The following is a 19,118-nucleotide window of genomic DNA, read 5'->3' as shown; positions in this document are numbered from 1 at the left end:
GTCTCTTCTGTTTTCCTTCTTGCTGCAATTGTATACCATTGTGTTTTAATGGCTAATGTTTGTCTTCAGCCAACATAGATAGCAGAGCACACTGTATTTGTCACCTGTGGAAAATCAGCCAGTGTAACAAACCGATAACCAGATACTGAAGCCAAGTATCCCTATACCCTATACCCTTTGGCTACAGCACATATATAGACACTGCATACCCTAGTTAACTTCTGGATAAAGGCAATATTGCTGCCTCTGCATGGTGCTATGCTTCAGGTAATTAGCTTTTTTTTTTGCTATGCTGCTTCTGTGGCCCAAGGGATTAACAGGGAGGTACTCCATACACTACACGTGGTGTATAAATTGTCACTTCCTCACCCTTTGTCTGAAAGAGTCTGTCCTTCTGTTGCACAGGGTGTCTGAGCAGGTGAGAGGGCCCATTCCTGTTAGTGGCTGGTTTGGGAGCTTTCCAAAGAAATAAGGAAGGTCAGTGCCTATTTCTCCGAATTTTGAAGGACAAAGGTGAACAGCATTCAGCCACTTCCCATGTAACTCTGAATGTCGACCAGACCACGGTCCTAGTGTCATTTTTGCAAACATGGCTGAACACCTCTGCTCTGTGTTGCAATTTAAACTGTTTTCCTAGATACTGTGGCTTTGGTTTGAAGAGGGAAAGGTGCCTTCCAATAGCTCTGGGTACAACATGTGGACCATTGAGGACAGGGTTAAAAGCTATGCCTGTCCTCAAGGTTGCCCTGTTTGCTGACTGGAGAGGCTCTCTACTCAGTGTCTGTCTCAGCAGCTCACAGGTGGATGCAATTCCCCATAGCCACCCCCTGTGCAGAGCCTGATAGCAGAAGCCCAGCATCGCAGGGCTGGGAACTGGCTTCTGAAACACCAGGCATCCCCGCAGTGCCCAATCTGAGTCACTTTCTGGATGTAAACTTTTGCTCCTACTAATGAGTATAGAAAAAATACCTTCCTTCCAGGACTTAATGGCATCCAAAAGATCCCAGGCTATTTTTTAAGCATTTGAGTGCTCTCATCAAAACCATGACAAACTGCCAAACCATTCTCAACAGTTCCCAAATGTAAGTCTAGCCCCAGGTCTTAAATCCTATGGAAAAAAAGGCATTTGTATGGAGTTTAGCATTTCCTGGGTCAGAAGTATCCCAGATTCTTTCTGCCTCTGGCCCTAGCTTCCAGAAGTTCAGAAATGTGTGAAGCTCAAAGCAAATCTTATTTTCCCCTGATTTCCATTTTGCTCTCCTTAGACAGTCATGACATTTTTTTCTTGTATCAGCTTGAATTTAATAGACATTCAAGAAACATTCATTCTGTTGTTTTTATTTTTTTTTTACCTTAACTTGCTTGCCAACACTCTAACAATGCAATATGCACCTAGCTAAGAAACTTAGATGAATTACTATACACTAGGAAGTACATTTTTCAAAGGAGCAGGGGTGATAGCTTCAGTTTTCTAGGTAAATTCTCATATACGTAATTACATTCTGTCTACTGCATTCCTCTGCCACCTCAATTGGATATGGTGTTCTTTCTCAGTTTGTGCCCTGCATTTTTGCTTGCATTATCAAGTACTGTTAAATATTTCTTGTCCACCATCCCAGCAGTGACTTCAATATAGAGCCACTGGAAAAATTGGTAGCATATTTTGTGGTATTTACCATCAAAAATACTTGTTAGTTCAAAACTTTCAGAGTAAAATGTGTTTGTAACCGTGACTAAGTAGTACAATACTTGTGACATAAGTCAGCAACACAATTAGCTACAGTTGCTTTTAAATGAGGAATGTTTGATGGTGACTTTGGTACACAGAATCACAGAATCATAAAGTAGTTTGGGTTGGAAAGGACCTTAAAGATCATCTAGTTCCAACCCCCTTGCCATGGGCTCAGAGCCCTGTCCAGCTTGGCCTTGAACACATCCAGGGATGGGTCATCCACAACTTCTCTGGGCAGCCTGTTCCAGGGCCTCAGCACCCTCCTGGTGAAAAATGCAGCAATTTAAGAGGATTACTGAGGGTCATCTGTACTGATACCTTCAAACTGTGACCACTGTCTTACAGTGAAAGCTGACAAGTTATGTTCGTGGGCAAATTAGAGTGTGTCTCCTGTGAGCAGAGGAAGAAAATGATCAGGACCATCCAGCTCACAGCAAAAATCTGGAGAGGGGAGATAAGGGCTGTTATTTTGGTGTGTTCACAGTAGGTACGAGCTCTTCACAGTGGTTGAAACAGCCCAGTACATGACAGCTATAATAGCTAATTCCAGGGAACTTTTCCACTACTCTGATAATCAGAGCATTTCACAGCTCCCTGCCAGAAGTAGGTGTCTTTTATACCCCACATTTCAGCACATTCATTCAGTAGTGGCAGAACTGGGACCTGTGAAACTAGTGTTAGAATGCTAATTTTAGCTTTTCTTCAATTTCACCATATTACAGAAAAAAAAATCCCTTAATTTGCATGGTCCTTTTCCTGGAAACTCAGTCTTTAATGCATTCAGTGTAACAAACCAAAATGACTGCTTCTTGCTTCAGCAAAAAATATGCCAGTTTCTTTGATTTCACCCACCTAGATCATAACACCCTAGAAGCTAGCTCTTTGTGTCACAGGGGGAATCCCAGAGCTGGTGATCATGTAGATGCTCTTGTGTCAAGACTACTGCTGTGCTGCCTTCCAGGACCACCTGCTGGCTGGCTGCAGGGGAGCTGAAGTCAGTGCAGATCTGGGGAAAGCCACCCTCCAAAACCTGAACTGTGATAGCTTAGTGACTAAACCACACCAAGTTCCTGACTTGGAGAAGAAGGAGAGTTTTTGTGGGAAGAGAAGAAAGCAAGGAAAGGCAAGAACATTTTATCTAAGATCTGTAGTTAATGGACAAAGTGCCGAATATGCAAAGAATTTACAGCCCAGATGTAGGAAATTCAGTTAAACAAGTGACCTGACACAGATGCTGGAAAACTAAAATTATGAATTATCTGACCTTATTCTCTGTATTTCCTGTAGTGGAAATTTCTTTGGTATCTCTGAAACGCAGTGGGCTGTTTTCTCTTGGTTAAGCAGTAATGGCATGACTGGGAAGCAGTAGAAAAGCTCACATTGAAGTGGTAGCTGTAACCTTTGATTTTGTCTTTATTCCCCTACCAGTCTTCAGGTTTGTTTAATAGCTGGCTTATTTTGTTTGATACCCGATGCTGTTATATGCCCATACCAGAAAAGAAAGAGCAGCAGTCATTGGCCAGCACTTCCATAACGGAGCTGGGTGACAGAGGAAGCTGAGGGTTCCTTTGGGATAAAGGAAGGGACCGTCCAAACTTTTAGAAGGAAACAGAATTTTGATGGGTTTTGACTAAAAAATTTAATTACCTCTAAATATTAAAGTCTGCCGGCTAGCAGTTCAGCTGCCAGGTGGTGGATACTTACAGATACTACAGCCCTCCTGATTGTTTTTCTTGCTGCTGCTTCTTTTTTTTCCTGAAGGAGACACCAGAGCTCATATTGACCATCTTCATACACTAATGGTTTCAGAAACCAATCTGAGCAACAGTTTTTGAACTGTGAGACAGAATATTTTTCTTCAGTGTATATTCAATTCAGAAATGTGTATGACTCTTTTGCTTAGTCTATTTGATTTACAAATATTATCTATTCTGCTACTTTGAAGTGAGCAGAACAGATGTTCTGCTACCTGGAACATTTTCGTGTACTTAGGGAATGCAGGAAAAAACAAGGAAAAAATATCATAAAGAATTTTTTTTGTATGTTTTCTGGAGTTGCACCATAAGTCGCACACAGCAAACATACTGAGTTTGTAAAGTTGCTAAGCTTCATCTATATGTCTCCAGTTTTTTAGTATTCCTTGAATGATGTTTGCACTAGTGGATTTCACAAGTGTGTTGCTTCACAATTGCTTCATGTCTCATAAATCAAAAGTCTTTTCAATTTCTCTCAGCTGGGAGTTGTGGATTATAGAAATGTCCTCTAACTACCATTGTTTCTTGCTTGACAAATGCCTGGAAAGTGATACTATTTGTTTTGTGAAGGAAGGTTATTTCAATCAAGAAACCAAGGAATAGCTCTCACTTCTTGTTTTTTGCTTTGAGTGCTGCTGAGAAGAGCATTCACTTTTTTGGGGACCAAAAGTGTAAGTATTGTGTTGTCCTTTTTACTGCTTATTTTTTCCTGGTAGGCTCAGCCTATTTTGGTTCAGTTAAATGTTTATATGCATACAGATGGAAGCTGGCAATCTCTCATCAGATTTGAATTCAAGAAGGAGTAAGTCCTGTACTCTGCAAGTTTTTTGCTTTCCTTTCCAGAAGAAACCTCATAAAACAATGTCTTCAGCCTCTCATCACACCCCTGAAAATCCCCAGGGCTGTGGCGCACACAGGCAGCAGACCAGGAGGTTTCTCATTCTCTTAACATTTCATCAGGAGAGGAAATGTCAATAAATGTGTGTGTGAAGCAGTAGAATTAACAGTGGTTTAACAGAAATACATGATGTAAATCTATGAAGACCCCATTCCTACAAGGAGACAGTGGTGTTGTGATCACCAGTGTGATTAGCAGAAAGAAGCATGAGGATGTTGCCTCAGTGACAAAATTATAGCACTCCTTGGCCAGCAGACATGAAGTTTGTGCCATTGCATTGGGAGAGGATATTGGGCTGTTGGCTGTCACTCACAGGGTGTTGGGAACATCCCTGCCTCTGTTGTGGCTGTCAGCCTTGACACCAGGCCTGGTGAGGGGACATGAGGAAGTTGGAGAATTATGGAAGACATTGAAGCAGGACCTCCAGAGGTGGCTGTACAGTTCCACTGGGAGAAGAGCCTCTACTCCATGCTTCACCCTCTAAGAGTGCATTCTGTGATGGCTTGCCTTCTTTGTGCTTGCCTGGTGTGTGGCTGTTACTTGTCTGCTGAAGTGCTCTGTGTGTTTTTGTAGGATCACAGAATAGTTTGGGTTGGAAGTGACTTTCAAAGGTCATCTAGTCCAACTCCCCTGGAATGAGCAGGGACATCTTCAACTAGATCAGGTTGCTCAGAGCCCCGTCCAGCCTGGCCTGAAATGTCTCCAGGGATGGGACATCTACCACCTCTCTGGGCAACCTGTGCCAGTGTTTCATCACACATTGTAAAAAAGTTCTTCCTTGTATCTAGTCTGAATCTACCATCTTTTAGTTTAAAACCTGTACCCCTTGTCCTATCACAACAGACCCTGATAAAAAATCTGTCCCCACCTTTCTTATAGTCTCCTTTTAAGTACTGAAAGGCCACAAGAAAGTCTCCTCAGACCCTCCTCTTCTCCAGACTGAACAACCCTAACTCTCTCAGGCTCTTCTCATAGGAGAGGTGTTCCAGCCCTCTGATCATCTTGGTGGCCTCCTCTGGACCCTCTCCAACAGGCCCGTGTCTTTCCTGTACTGAGGATCCCAGAGCTGGTTGCAGTACTCCAGGTGGTGGGTCTCACCAGCGTGGAGTAGGGGGGCAGAATCACCTCCCTCAATGTGCTCACCCAGCTGCCCTTTGCTTGGCAACAATGGACATTTCCCCTTTGTACAAAGAGAGGAAAGATTAACTTGAAATTTTGGAAAAAGAAAAGTAATTATTTCATCTAACAAATAAAGGTCCTGTAGGTGACTGAGAGGTTCCCTTGCCATGTCGATCTCCCTCCCTGCAGAGGAGGGAGGAGAAAGTGGATTCATGTGGTGAGCTTGGCTAATACCAGAAAAGAAAAATTCTCTGTGGTCTTCCAAAAAGAGAGAAGAAAGAAAATCCCATATCATAAGGCATTTTTTTTCTTCTCCTGCATTATAAAGGAGAATCTAGATACAATTTAAATCTGAATCAAATAGTGGATCTGATTCTTACTGTAATTCAACTCTTTGAACAGACAGGACACTTTATGCAACACTGATAGCTTGATTATTCTTCAGACATCAGTGGGCCTCTGTAGGGGTTTGGCCTGGACATGCTCAATTACCTGGTATCCTAAGAGCCGCTGTTCCACTGACATCTGGGTGAACACAAGTGTTCCGGAAGCAGTGGTCTGTCTGCACACACACGTGGCTACCTGGGTGCAGCTATATGGCCATTGGCTCAGGGGTGACCCTGGAGCTCTGAAATGCTGCACTTGCATTAGGCTCAGCTTTCAAGAGTTCATTTAACTACCAGGTATCATGGCACATGGGAGATGCAAAGCCAGGCCATTCTGCTTGCAGGGAGGCTTACACGGGAGGTGCTAAGCACCATTGCTATATGGGTTTTCTCAAGGCAAGAGGAGCCTTCTCCTGGCCCAACAGGCCTGCTGTAGGACAATACCTCAACTTAGTTGCACAAAGTTGCTCTTGTATAGGCAGATCAAGACCTTAGCCTCCTTGTGCTTTTCTGAGGTCTGTGCTTTTCAGTCCACATGTGCCATTAGTTGCTTTCTATCTCTCCTTTCACAGACATTTAGAGACATGTCTTGTAGTGCAGCTGTTTTTCCAAGAAATTATTCTCCTTTTAAAATCATACTTCACTGCAATCTAAAAAGCCAGATGAGCTGAGGTTTTATTAGAATTACTGACTATCAGATGAGATGTGATAAAGAGAACTGACTTGATAATGGAATGATTTTTTTTTTTCTTTTTAAAAAGATCATTTTACAAGATGGAGGCTGGGAGTGGGGAGGGAGGGGAGAATTAAGTTTAGGACTTAATTCCTCCATGCTCAACAGCCTCATTTACAGGAAGAATACAACAAATCTCTTGTTTTTGCAGTACAAGGGCTTTATACAGGTAAACATGTTAAGAATGTTGCCTGTAGTGTTTGCCCAGCTAGACCATAAAGAATTCCTGTGAGCAGGGGTAGCGAGAGCCATTGCGCAGCCCTGCCGAGCTCTGCTTTTCTCCTGCCTCCATCTGCCCCCATGCCAGGGAGGGAGGCCGCTGGAGTCGTACTATTTCTGTGAAGCCATCCAGCACATTTATTCTGAGTACAGACACAGTGGTCTTCCATTTTGCAATTACAGAAACAAGGATATCCTGTTGAGCTTTCTCGCTTTCCTCCCTTCCCTGCTGCCACCGCTTGGTATGACTGTAGGGAATATAAATGGAACAGGAAATTTGACCGCGTCCAGGATCAATGTCATTAAAGACAGGTCTTGTTTTAAAATCTAATTTTATATAACTGCTCCGTTATATAATATGCTTTTGTTTGTCGTCTTGATTTTTATCGAGGTAGTGTACATTCCCCTGGACCTTTTCATGAAGGAATGTTTATACCTGTGGGCAAGCGCTAATGGCAGTGAAAGGCTTGCATTCATGGGAACAGCATTTAGCAATTCATGGTTGCCAAGGTAAGCAGCAAAGGCATGCCCTCTGCCACTCCACTGCCTCTAAAAGAAACAGTCTCTAAGGTAACAGGCTAGCACCCCTTGAGGCCAAAAATCTTTAGCTTTTTAGACAGAAAAACACATTAAATAATACCAAGAAAAGCATTTTTTTTTTTGTCCAGGCATTTTTTCTTCACAACAAAAAAGGGGCTCAAAGTGTTCTATTTTTGGTTCCGCACAGGAATTTAATTCAGATGCTGCCCAGTGCTTTGTGCACTCAACACCCCTTTGACAGTTTAGTTTCAGGGGCACATAGGACTAATGAGCCAAGGCAGGACTGCAGTTGGAGGCTGGCGTCTCCCAGGCCTGTGACTGTTGTTCAAGTGAATAGGCAATTTCCCTGATTAGCTTGGAATTTGCAGCATTATCTGGATGGTTATTTGGCATGAGCCCTTTTTCCAGGATCACAGTCAGTGTGGGAGATTGAGTCACCTGAAGAAAAGGTCTGATGAGGGACCACTTGCTAGATTCTGTTTGTGATGGGAGAGTGGGCTTCTCTTCTCGATTCCATCTTGCTCTGCAGACACTTGCCAATCTCTTATATTACTGTAGCAAAGGGGAGAAGTAGCTGAGTCATCACATTTTCCCAGTTCAAGATCTTAATTAGGAGAAGAAGCAAACAGCAGAGGGTTGTTTTTGAAACTGAATTCTAACAAAAAGTAAAATGCAACAGCCAGATCACCTTTCTGGTAATGCTGATGCAGCAGGGACCCATTGCATGCAGAGGACAATTTGCCTATGTTGTCATCTGCAGGACACTCATATGACTAACATCAAATGATACATTTTCTGGATGTGCAGAAAAGCAAAAGAAGCATTTTCTGGAATTTTTTTTTTTTTTCCTAAATGACTCAAGCTATTACAATTGCCTGACAAAGTGACAATTCATGGACAATTACAACCTGCTGGTTGTAATATGTCTTTTATATTTGGTGGAGTTCCTGCAGTTCCTGGAGTTGTTGCAAAGGGGAGATGCCTCCTGAAACCTTTTTGCAACATGTTGAAAAGGCTTGAATCTGACATTAGAATGTTTTCACTCAGAATAGAGGCAGACTGATAAGCAGAGCTTGGTGTATCTTCAGGTGGGCAACATATGCCTCATGTTTCAGTGAGTCTTCGGGAATAAATCTCTTCTTATTGGACAGACTTGTAACAGTGCTGGGGAGATAATTATTTGCCTTCTTTCAGTCTAACAGAAAGGATATTACCGTGATTGCATTCAAAGAAAGGATGTACATCACCAACAATTTTCTTCTCCACTTACTTTCACTTCATGTTGTACATACTAAAGTAATTATGGAATAACTGTGGGCTTTCTAACAGTTAGAAGCATAATAACACAAAGAACATTAAACAAGGAAATTAATTAGTTATGTCATCCATTCCAGAAACACCCACAATGTGACAATTTGTTGTTAGGCAAGCTAGGAAGTATCCATATACTCCTTCTAAGTTCAGCACCTTGTTGTGCCCATATTTTGATACAGCACAGGTTCACATACTGTTATGCAAGAGAAGTCGTGTTCCATTTGAGACACAGATTGTCTGGGGCTCACTATATAAGAAACAATTTGGTATTTGTTCCTTGCACATCTTACTCTTTATTCACATCTCAGATGCATAACTGGACTTCAGTTTAACTTCAGGTAGGATGAAGACATGTAGCTGTCAGAGCAATTTGTGAGAAATGGTCTGTTTTCTGGGGAAAGGTCTGCAGCCATCTGAGCAGCCAAGACGATGCCTCAGTCCTGGGGGTTTCACTGACTTGTCTGAAGAGAATAGTCTCTTTCTGCTGTTTTGTAAGCTCAGCAGCCCCATGTCTAAGTCCAATGGGACTGGATGTTGCAAGCAATGGCTTAGCGTGCCCTGCACATGGCCACAGGGCTGAGTTAGGCAGTCACGGCCACTTCCAGTTGAAACATGACGAAGTTGTGAAATGAGTCTGGTCAGGAAAGCAAAAGCAGTGAGTCTCGAAGTTCTTGCACGTTCTCAGGAACATCACTATAGATTTGACTGAAACATTTCGGAACTGTTCATCTTGAGGAAGGTGTACAATATGCAGAAGTTCAATTTAATGAACTTTTACCTAACAGAAAATAAGTTCATGAGATGTGATGTTTCAGAGAACAGTGGTAATAGGGAGCAATACTAGATTTGTCCAGGAACTAGCAAATAATAAGAGCTAGGGACTGAGTTATAGAAACCCAGCTTTTAAAAATGCTTGCTTCAGTTATCTTCCCTGCACTCAGTGTTGATATTTTTGTTGACTCCACAAAATAAATTAATATGAGAACTCTACTCTGTATATATAATTATAAAATATTATTTGATGTCTAAACTATCTAATCAGCTGAATAGTCTGAACTTTTTTAATTATTCCCCCCCCCCCCCAAAGAACCATTATGCTGTTACTGTGGAAAGACAGAACCTTGGGAAAATTAAAGTACAAACTGATTGCTCATACTCTGACAATGTGGTTTATAAAGCCTGTCTTTCAACAGCTATAAAATACTTGCATTCCCATGTTAAAAAGATGAAACTATGTAACTGCCATTTGCATAACAGCTCTTAACTGTGGCTAGAGAATGTATTAGTTTCATCTGACTTAATCACCATCATATTTGTTTTTCTCTCCAATCTCTATTTTTTCACCTGTAGTTTCGCAGATCCTAAGGTGCAGTGTACACATGCACTTATATAGCATTTATATTCCAATGCACACCTAAACTGACATCTGAGGGGCTGATCCAAAATTCAACAAGGTCACTAGAAAGGCTCACAGCTATGCATCAGTCTATCCCCCTGGAGCTCTGAGCAGGACTTTTCCTCAGAATGTATTCCCTAAGTTTCAGTTGCTGCTTCCAGAGTAGGTACAAGGACTGCATTAATGAGATTTTTTTTTTTTCACATTCAGGTTTTATTTAACCATATAGCAAAAAGTTGACTGATGACTGAGTTTCAAACAATCAGTGTTTTGTGCAGCAGATGGATATTGTAGCTTTTAGGATATTCTTCATATAACTTTTAAATGTACCCAGTGCTCAAATATTTTTATCCCAAAACGTTGGCAACTTCACTTTAGTTTGTCTTTTCAGTTTGGACACACATTGGAAAGCCCAGATTCTTATCCAAACCTTATCTAAATGAGTCTTGATACTGCAAAATTGTAGAGGAAATTATTTGAATATAAGACTTTCTCAGCAGATTTCCAGTATTTCTGGTCTCAGTTGGCACTGCCACAGTTTCAGCTTTTCTTTTGTAATGTTGATATTTATTTCCATGTCTATCCCAGATCTAGATGCACAAAAGTAAAAGCAATTGTAAAAAAGGCCAACTTAGCATTTCAGGAAGCAAGGCAAGCTTTGGGCAGTACTGATTCTAAGATCTTTTATTTTGCCCATCTTCACCTCAGTGTTTGCCAGAAAACCTTAAGATACTAAAATGCAGACCACTTACATGAACACAGACAAATGACGTGATGCCTAATGATACATGTATTAGCAAAAGGAAAATAACAGTGAACTGTATTATCACAGATGAATTCATTGTATTTGCTAGATAGTGGCAGATAACTCATGAAGAGAGAGAGAAGTTCTTGTCTCAGACTGATGTATTTATGGCTAGACTGAAGTCTAACTTCTAAAGTGTTTCTCTAAAAATGCCAGTAAAGGTCATGTTTTTTGTCACCTTCTGGCTTAAAAAAAAAAAAAAAATTAATCCATTTACAGGTAAAAGATTGTTTTTCTTTCAATCCCATTGGTCATGTGTATGTTTGATAACTAGAAGCTAGTAATCTTAGCCCTGTGCACTGCCACTTACCCCACCAGAAATAACATGTCTTGTTGTTATAAATGATTTACACCTTATGGTGCTTTCCTGGCATTTGGGCTTCTCAAGATCTCCCTCATTTTCTACAGTAATCTCTTACTGCAACTGGGACTAATTTAGACGTGACGGTACAAGAGCCAGGAAGAACCCTACCTTATTTTCAAACCAAGAAACAGCTCATTGAGCTGGCAGCTAAAACCACCAGCATCCTTTTGCTTTTAAACTGAAGAGAAGTCATGGGAAGTTACTGAAAGACAGTAAACGTGAACCACTCTTAAATGCCAACCTGGCTTTAAACAATGTTTTGACAACACACAGAAAACTATTTATTTTGAGGCTTACGGGACTTCTGCAGGAGTTGGTGCAAATACAATGAAAATCATAGTGTTTACATAATCTATAAATAAAACAGTAAAGAAACCCAAGTCCCATCAGGATCACAAGTCAAAAAGGAGTAGGAATAAACAAGATCATTAATACACAGACTGGTTGATTTTTTTTCTGTGTTAAACAATGAAGTCATTGATATACACATATCTGCAGATACATATATAAACATGCAAAACTCAGAGAAAACGAAAATGTTTATCAAGGCCCATTTCCCCAAATACTGCTTATGGGAAGCAGTCAAAGGTTTAACAGAAAGAAACTGGATTCTTGGATTTGTAACTCACCTTTTTTAAAGGCTGTGAGTTAGATCCTAGAAAGACACTTAAGACACTCAGATAACATTTTCTAGAAGCAAAATTAATCCTAAAATACAGCCTAATGCAGACAGAAACACAGCCTGACACTAGGTGCGTGAAATTGTCCTAATCTTTGTCTATGTGTTTGCTCACTCATCCCAAACATAAAATCTTCTCTAAAAAAGTGACCTCATTATCACATATGAGAGAAAGATAACTCTTGATACATTGAGTTGGAAAAATATCAGCCTCGAATGTTTGAGGAGGCAGAGGGAAATATATACTATGATTCTTAAACTTCTTTAGGATATACTTTGACAGTTCATCTAAAATTAATGGAAATGCCTCTAGGTCCTTTGGGTTCAAAGTAAAAGTCACTTTCTTTTCCTAGGAATCTGCTACCTATAAAAAGGCAACATTTCAATTTCTAATCTTCAAAGTAAATTACAGCTGATGGAGATGTAATGCAATAAGCTTAATTAGCCTAATTTCCATAAACACAGTATTAGTGAAAATCCATTTTCCTTGTAGACACACTAATATCTTTACACTAATGGTATAAAAATAACCTTATTTTTGGTGAAATACACCAATGAGGGAATTACCAGCCATACAGATATAGCAACGTTTGAAAAATGAAGATAATTTTACTAGAAATAAAAAAGTCTGCTCTGGGATTTGAGGAAGCTGAAGTTAATGACCTGGAATCCTTAAAAGTTACTTGTACTTCCCACAATGTTGGCAGAGAAGATGAAAAATACATTTTAAAAGTTGCACACACAATCCCACTCCCCTAGTTCTCCACCACAGAGAATCTGTGAGCTGCACTGAATAATTGGCCCCCATTTTAAACAGAAGGCACAGTCACTGGTATTTGGCTAAGTATGGCTTTATTCACCTACATGTTAGTTAAGGGCTGCGGCTGCTGACCTTCTCCCACTGTCTTATAGAATCATAGAATTGTTTTGGTTGGAAGAGACCTTTAGGATCATGGAGTTCAACCATTAACCTAGCACTGTCAAGTCCACCTCTAAACCATGTCCCTAAGAACCCCATCTACATGTCTTTTAAACACCTCCAGGGATGGTGACTCCACCGCTTCCCTGGGCAGCCTGTTCCAATGCCTGACAACTCCTTCAGTGAAGAAATTTTTCCTAATATCCAATCTCAACCTCCTCTGACGCAACTTGAGGCCATTTCCTCTCGTACTATCACTTGTTACCCGGGAAAAAAGACTGACACTCTCCACACTACAACCTCTTTCAGGTATTTGTAGACTCTGTCTCCTTTTTTTCCAGGCTAAACAGGCTCTCTTCCCTCAGCCTCTTTTCATGAGACTTGTGCTTCAGACCCTTCACCAGCTTCGTTGCCCTTCTCTAATCTCGCTCCAGCACCTCAATGTTTTTCCTGTAGTGAGGGGCCCAAAACTGAACACAGTATTCACGATACTAATGAAGCTGTGGCACAGCCTTCAAGAAAGGATTTCTAAGAGCAGTCATAGACAAACATCTGTCAGCCTGTGTGTGCTTAGTTCCACTTTGCTACTGGAAACCAGATTGGGAGCTCCCTTCTAGGTGTTTAGAAAGAACTACTTTTTCTACAGATTAGGAAGACTTTAGCACAGGATTTACTACCTAGTAGCTTGAGAAACAGTGAGAGCAAAGTAAGTTATGGACTAGATTTGTAAGATACTTTAGGTTGTGTTGTGATTGTTACACTGATCTTTTATTTCTGCTTCATCTTTGTAAATGTATGCATACTTAAGTAATTGAGTGTATTGAATTAAGTAACTAGACGTACTCAGGTTAAGAACTTACCAATTTTTTTGACAGTGCATCTGTTACAGAGAAGAGCTTACAGTTTAACCTCTTTTTATCTGGAAGTTCAAAAGCCAGAAAGAAACAGAATATGCGCCAGTTTTTTTGGTTTAAAATTTTAAATCTACAGCAATAAAAGCTTTGTGTTACACTTCTTTACCTTCTCTATGCTACTCATCTTGATTTTGTCATGGAACAGAAAATAACTAGGAGTCCTCACCTTGTAAGATGTTTCTAGCATTAAAATTGTTCTAGTATCTGTGTACATGGGAGTTCTCATTAAGTGCCTGCAGTTTAACTCAGAAATGGAAATGTGAACTGTATTTTTTTCTATACAGTATATATAAGGTTGAATATGACTTCCAGTCACTGAGACCAGAATGAGAAAATTCTTTCATGCTTCCTACTGGAATTATATGGTCAACTTTAAGGAAGGCATGCTGGGAAATATTTGAAAGGTGTATTTTGTTTTTCAGTGGACCACTAATGCTTGGGTTGGTTAGATGAGAGAAATAGATCCTGAAGATGGCAGGCTGTACACCAGGATTCACAGATTAGGCAGGAGTTAAGTTTGTGCATGCAACAGAGTTGCTACATTTGCAGACTTTCATAAGAACTGGTATAAAAGCACATTTTATGAGGCTAATACCAACAGCAAAATACCAAAGATGATGACAAGCTGTCTAATTAGCTCGAACCATTGGGCCTAGGGAGCTTACAAAGTGCTTGCCAGGTTTTCGGAAACCTTATCAATATCAGCAAGGAAAACTCTTCATCATTAAATAAGGATTTTATTTTTCTAGGCCTTATCAGCAAACACCTACTCCTGAACAAGTGTTTAGGCTTTACACCTTAGCTGGTGATAAGTGAGTTCCAAAAGCCCTGTGTGACTGCCTACTTCCACTTGCATTGCAGTCAGGAGAGACTTACCTTCAGTTTTTACGGACCCTGTACAAGGGTGATTTAAGTGTTCTCCAGAAACCTCCTTCTGGGCACTGTTTCTCCAAATTTATTTATTTTTTTTCTCTACAATGTCTTTCTCATGAATTTGATGCTTTGACCCAGATCAAGTAAATGTGGAAATCAATGGCACTGTTACTGCTGACTTTGCTGGGAATAAAGTCAATCCCCAGAAGTTTTTGGAAGTGTCAGGCCAAACCCAATGTGTCTGAGACAGTCAGAGGCCTGTCAGAACATTGTTCCCAGGCTCTCAATCCCCTCTCACCAGAGTAAGTATCTAGTGAAAGCTAGTTCTCCAACTTGCTTGCATGGTAGTGACTAAGATCAGAATGACCCTACTGGGATAAAACAAAACTAATGGGAGGAGGTCTTTGTCACACCAAGTTCTAATGACCTTCTTTTTTAGGATATGGAAAAAAATTTTCTCAAAAGCCCACGACTTTTCATTTTTGTGCTAGTAAGAAGGAACGGAGCACAGGCAGCTGCTCTCTCTTCTGAACGATAAATGTTTTGGAAACTTTCAGGAATCTTGAAGAGCCTCTCAGCAGACAGCGATGAACTCAGCTGTCATTTGCGCAACCACTTATGAAGAGGAGTGCAGAGAGTGAGGGGTTGGTCAGAAATGTCAGAGCACGTGGATATATCCACACTGTAAGTCAGGTGCCCAGCCTGTTCTCAGGCTCTGGCCCTCTATTCGCGTTCTTCCGTGGATAATGGAGTCCTAGGCTGCCCTTTGAAATAAATACAGTCTTCCCTGAGATTAAATCCACAAGTTATTCTGGGGATAATTTACTCCCAGAAAACAGTAGCTTGTTCTGCTCCATGCAGTTTTGTGTTATTCTAGCAAATTCGTGCTTTCATATACCCTCACACAGACTCATACCATGGCCCATGGTGTTCATTTTTATCATCATGCTATAAAGACACTTCTGCAGCAGACTGAAATGTTCTGAAAGGTTACAGCATAAAATAATTGTGTCTTAGGGCCATGGAGGCTTCCTATGGGCTCCTGAGAAGATATTACGTGAGCTGCTGCACAGTATAGCCCTAAGCAGTACGGATGTGAGTCACCCTGTGCTACCTGGTGTAGGATCACTCCCTGGGGGGAAGCCTGTAGTAATGTGGTTGCAGTTGGAACTGTAGAGATAAAAGGGAGAGTTCCTAAAACAGGGAAGAAATAGAGGTATTTTTGAGGATTCCCAGAAGAATGAGGAAGTCTTAAGCAAAAAAAAAATTACAATCTATTCAGACAATAAAAGAGATGATGATGAAAAACAAACTAGTTAGATAGTAGAAGTTCATTCTACTTCTGCCAATACTTCCTTGTAATATGCTCAGCCAGGCCCAAATGGTGATTTGCTCTACCATAATTCCTGCGTTCAGTTACCAGTGAAATATATTTATTGCTGGTGGTTAGAATCCAGATTTGAAATGGTGCACTAAGTTTATCAGGTTTTTATTATTTAGCCAGAAAAAGTAATAATTTAGCTTTGTTTTGCAAGTATTCTGACAGACTGAGGAAGGACCTTTTTATTGTGCTCTCCAGAAGTCAGGTGATTCCCTTGCAGAATTTTTGGCATCCAAAATCAAAGAGTTACATGCAGTAGCTTTTCTCCTTGAGCAGGGTGATATGCACTGAAGACTCACACTTCCTTCCTTCCCTGTATCCCAAATCCCTGGATAAAGAGGCACAATGGCTCCTCAAACCTTCACAAGCCTTTGCTCCAAAGATGCTCTAGCAACAATTGTGCCATTCTGGCAGGAAACAAGGAACAATTTTTCTTTCTGTTCTTGAACCTTTTCTGCAGAAAAAGACAAGGACCTGGGAAAATGAAAGGTCTCAGACTCTAGACCCCCTGTGGCCAGCACACAGCAGAGCCTTCTCCGCACACCACCATGTGGGATATGCCACCAAGCAATACTTGCAGCCTTATGGTAAAATAGAAAATAAGCATATTTTTGACAGATCTTGACAGTCTTTGTCAAGAATTTCTGCTTCCCAGAGAGGTTTGACAATCCTGCCTCAGCACCAGCTGGTGTGTGCCAGGCAGGTTGGCTGGGAATATTGGCAGAAACATGGGCAAGGGCCGTGTCAAATCTCTTCAGTCCTGTGCTTGGCCTTCTGGCATTCCGTGTGGAAGTGAAGCGATGTGGAGGCCTGCAGCAGTGATTTGCCCTGGAGGTTCAAGTGCTGGGCAGCCCGTCTGTCAAAGTCCTGAAGTCAGCTTGTACAGATTTGGCGGGTGCACTGACTATTTTATTGACCTCTTGGGCTTTCTTAGCAGTATAAGGAAATGAAGGATCTGTTGCACATACAGGAGAAATCGTATACATTTGTTCTAAACTTTAAATCTGAGGCTATTAACATAAACACTTTGACCTCTGGAGGAAGAGCAGTGAGAAACAGAGGAGTGGTATTTTTTTATCACTTCACCCCCAGGACTGCACATGAGAAGAACCACAGCCTCAGGCTCCTTCTTGGTACATTCCCTCCACTTAATAATTTTTTTTTTTTTTTTTTTTTTATGTTGGGCAATATCAAAATGCTGGGACAGCAAAAAAAGAAAAACCTCAAACTATTCCAAAAGCTGTTGTAGTCTTAAAAACCTGAGTACTAAACTAGATAATGTAGTGTGCTTGGTAGTTCCCTTTACCTGTGATAGACACATATAGTTATGTGCACAATGGCTGTCACTAGCCATCATTTTACCTCCAAAATAAAAAAAAAAAATCATCCATTTACGCACATCTGTTCTAAATAATGATCCTGAACTAATGATAATAAAACCCGGTTCTACAGGCACTCCCTGGTTTGGTTTTAATTGTAGATATCTTAATTTATGTGCACAGTTTTATTTTAAAATCCTATAGTCCTCTTTCAGGAAGGCTTTTCTTCTTCTTTGGGGAGCTAACTCCCTTACAGAGCGCTTTCATAAGTACATACATCTATTAGGCACATAAAAGATCTGTGAACTGGTCTTACTTTTTATTTTATTATTGATTTGATTTTTGATTTTTTATTTCTATTTCTATTTTAGTTTAGTTTAGTTTAGTTTAGTTTGTTTTGTTTTGTTTTGCTTTTTCACTTCACTTCACTTCACTTCACTTCACTTTAATTTTTACTTATCCTTCTTTTACTCATACTTCTACATGCAAGTAGTTCCAAACAGCAAAATTACTGAGATGGGTATCTCATTTGGAGAGAGTAAGTAGAGTTAAAACATGCATAAGTCCATTCAATGATCAGGGGATGTTCTGCACTGCTACTGCTACTGCTTTCCTTGTGCCCTCTTCCTCACCTCCCTTGAACATATACTGTGGCACATCCTGAAAGAGAAGTTTTCATCCACCATTCCCTTGATATTGAAGACAGCTTCACCTCCACCCAGATTCTTCCTTTTCCTCAGTGACCATGAAAACACAACATCCATCTTTCCCGCTCTCTCACTGTGTCTTTGGACTTTAAGCCAGGTAAGAGTATGAGCTATAAATTGAAGTGAAATATACAGCTGGGTAAATAAAGTGAGACGAAAGGGAGAAAAAGGGAAATGTGTTTCCTATCACAGAGTTTAAAAAACAGACTTGGCACACAAGGGGAAAAAACAAAACAGGAAACAAGGTTCTACATATAAATTAAACTTTTTCACCCTGAGCCTTTTTAGATAGCCCAGGACTAATAAGAATGTGTATTTCTTGGACCAGCAAAGCAAGCATTCCAACACTAAATGGCTTCCTGTTCAACACGTTCAAAGCCAGACACTGTTTTTGGGGGTAGGTTAGAAATATGTGTGAAGTATGCACTTTTACTTCAGGCCAAATCAAATGTTTTTAATGTCCCCTCACCCAGTCCCTCACCAAAAAAAAAAAAAAAAAGGCAAAATGTGACCAAAGTTTTCTCTTTTGCTGAGGAAGTTCAATGATTAATCTTCAGTTAATCTGCAAACATTCACATTTCCCAGAAAAGACACTTAAAAAGGAACTGAGAAATGTCATTCTCCACTGACATTTGAGGCTGTTGAGCTGTAATGAGTGGATGTATACAAGAGCTCAAGAACTTGGCCCCATGCAAAGACAGGGAAACAGTGAATATTTGAGGGTGTGAAGTGTGTTACAGCATTTTCCTCCATTGGTGTCAAACCTATAATTCACAAATTGTTGATCCATTTCTTCTTCTACCACATCAGCCTCAAATGTTATTTGGTACTGCATGTTCTTTGCAGATAGATCTTTAGAGGTTTTTTTTTTTTTTAGGTTTACAAGTTTTGATTACATGGCCAAAAGTGAAAATGACACACATGGGAACAAAGCTTGGAGCACCATGTGCCAAGGATGAGTCAAGGTGAGGATGTTTTCCAGCTCCTCACTGAAGCCACAGGGTACGTTTTGCAAAAAAAAAATCACAGAAGTACTTGGTGCCTTTTTTTTTTTTCCCCTTTTTAC

At 40.5% G+C, this 19,118-nt stretch overlaps 1 long non-coding RNA gene across 1 annotated transcript in view; it reads left to right on the top strand.

The window, feature by feature from the left end:
• Window positions 1-19,118, top strand: part of LOC139827582 (uncharacterized) — a 77,682-nt gene that overhangs the window by 28,453 nt on the left and 30,111 nt on the right. The gene's annotated exons all lie outside the window — the stretch shown is intronic.

Source organism: Patagioenas fasciata, chromosome 3 (assembly GCF_037038585.1).
Source record: "Patagioenas fasciata isolate bPatFas1 chromosome 3, bPatFas1.hap1, whole genome shotgun sequence".
In the NCBI taxonomy this organism is placed as follows: domain Eukaryota; kingdom Metazoa; phylum Chordata; class Aves; order Columbiformes; family Columbidae; genus Patagioenas; species Patagioenas fasciata.
The sequence above is the reverse complement of the archived record's forward strand: the minus strand, read 5'-3'. Positions and strand labels throughout refer to the sequence as shown.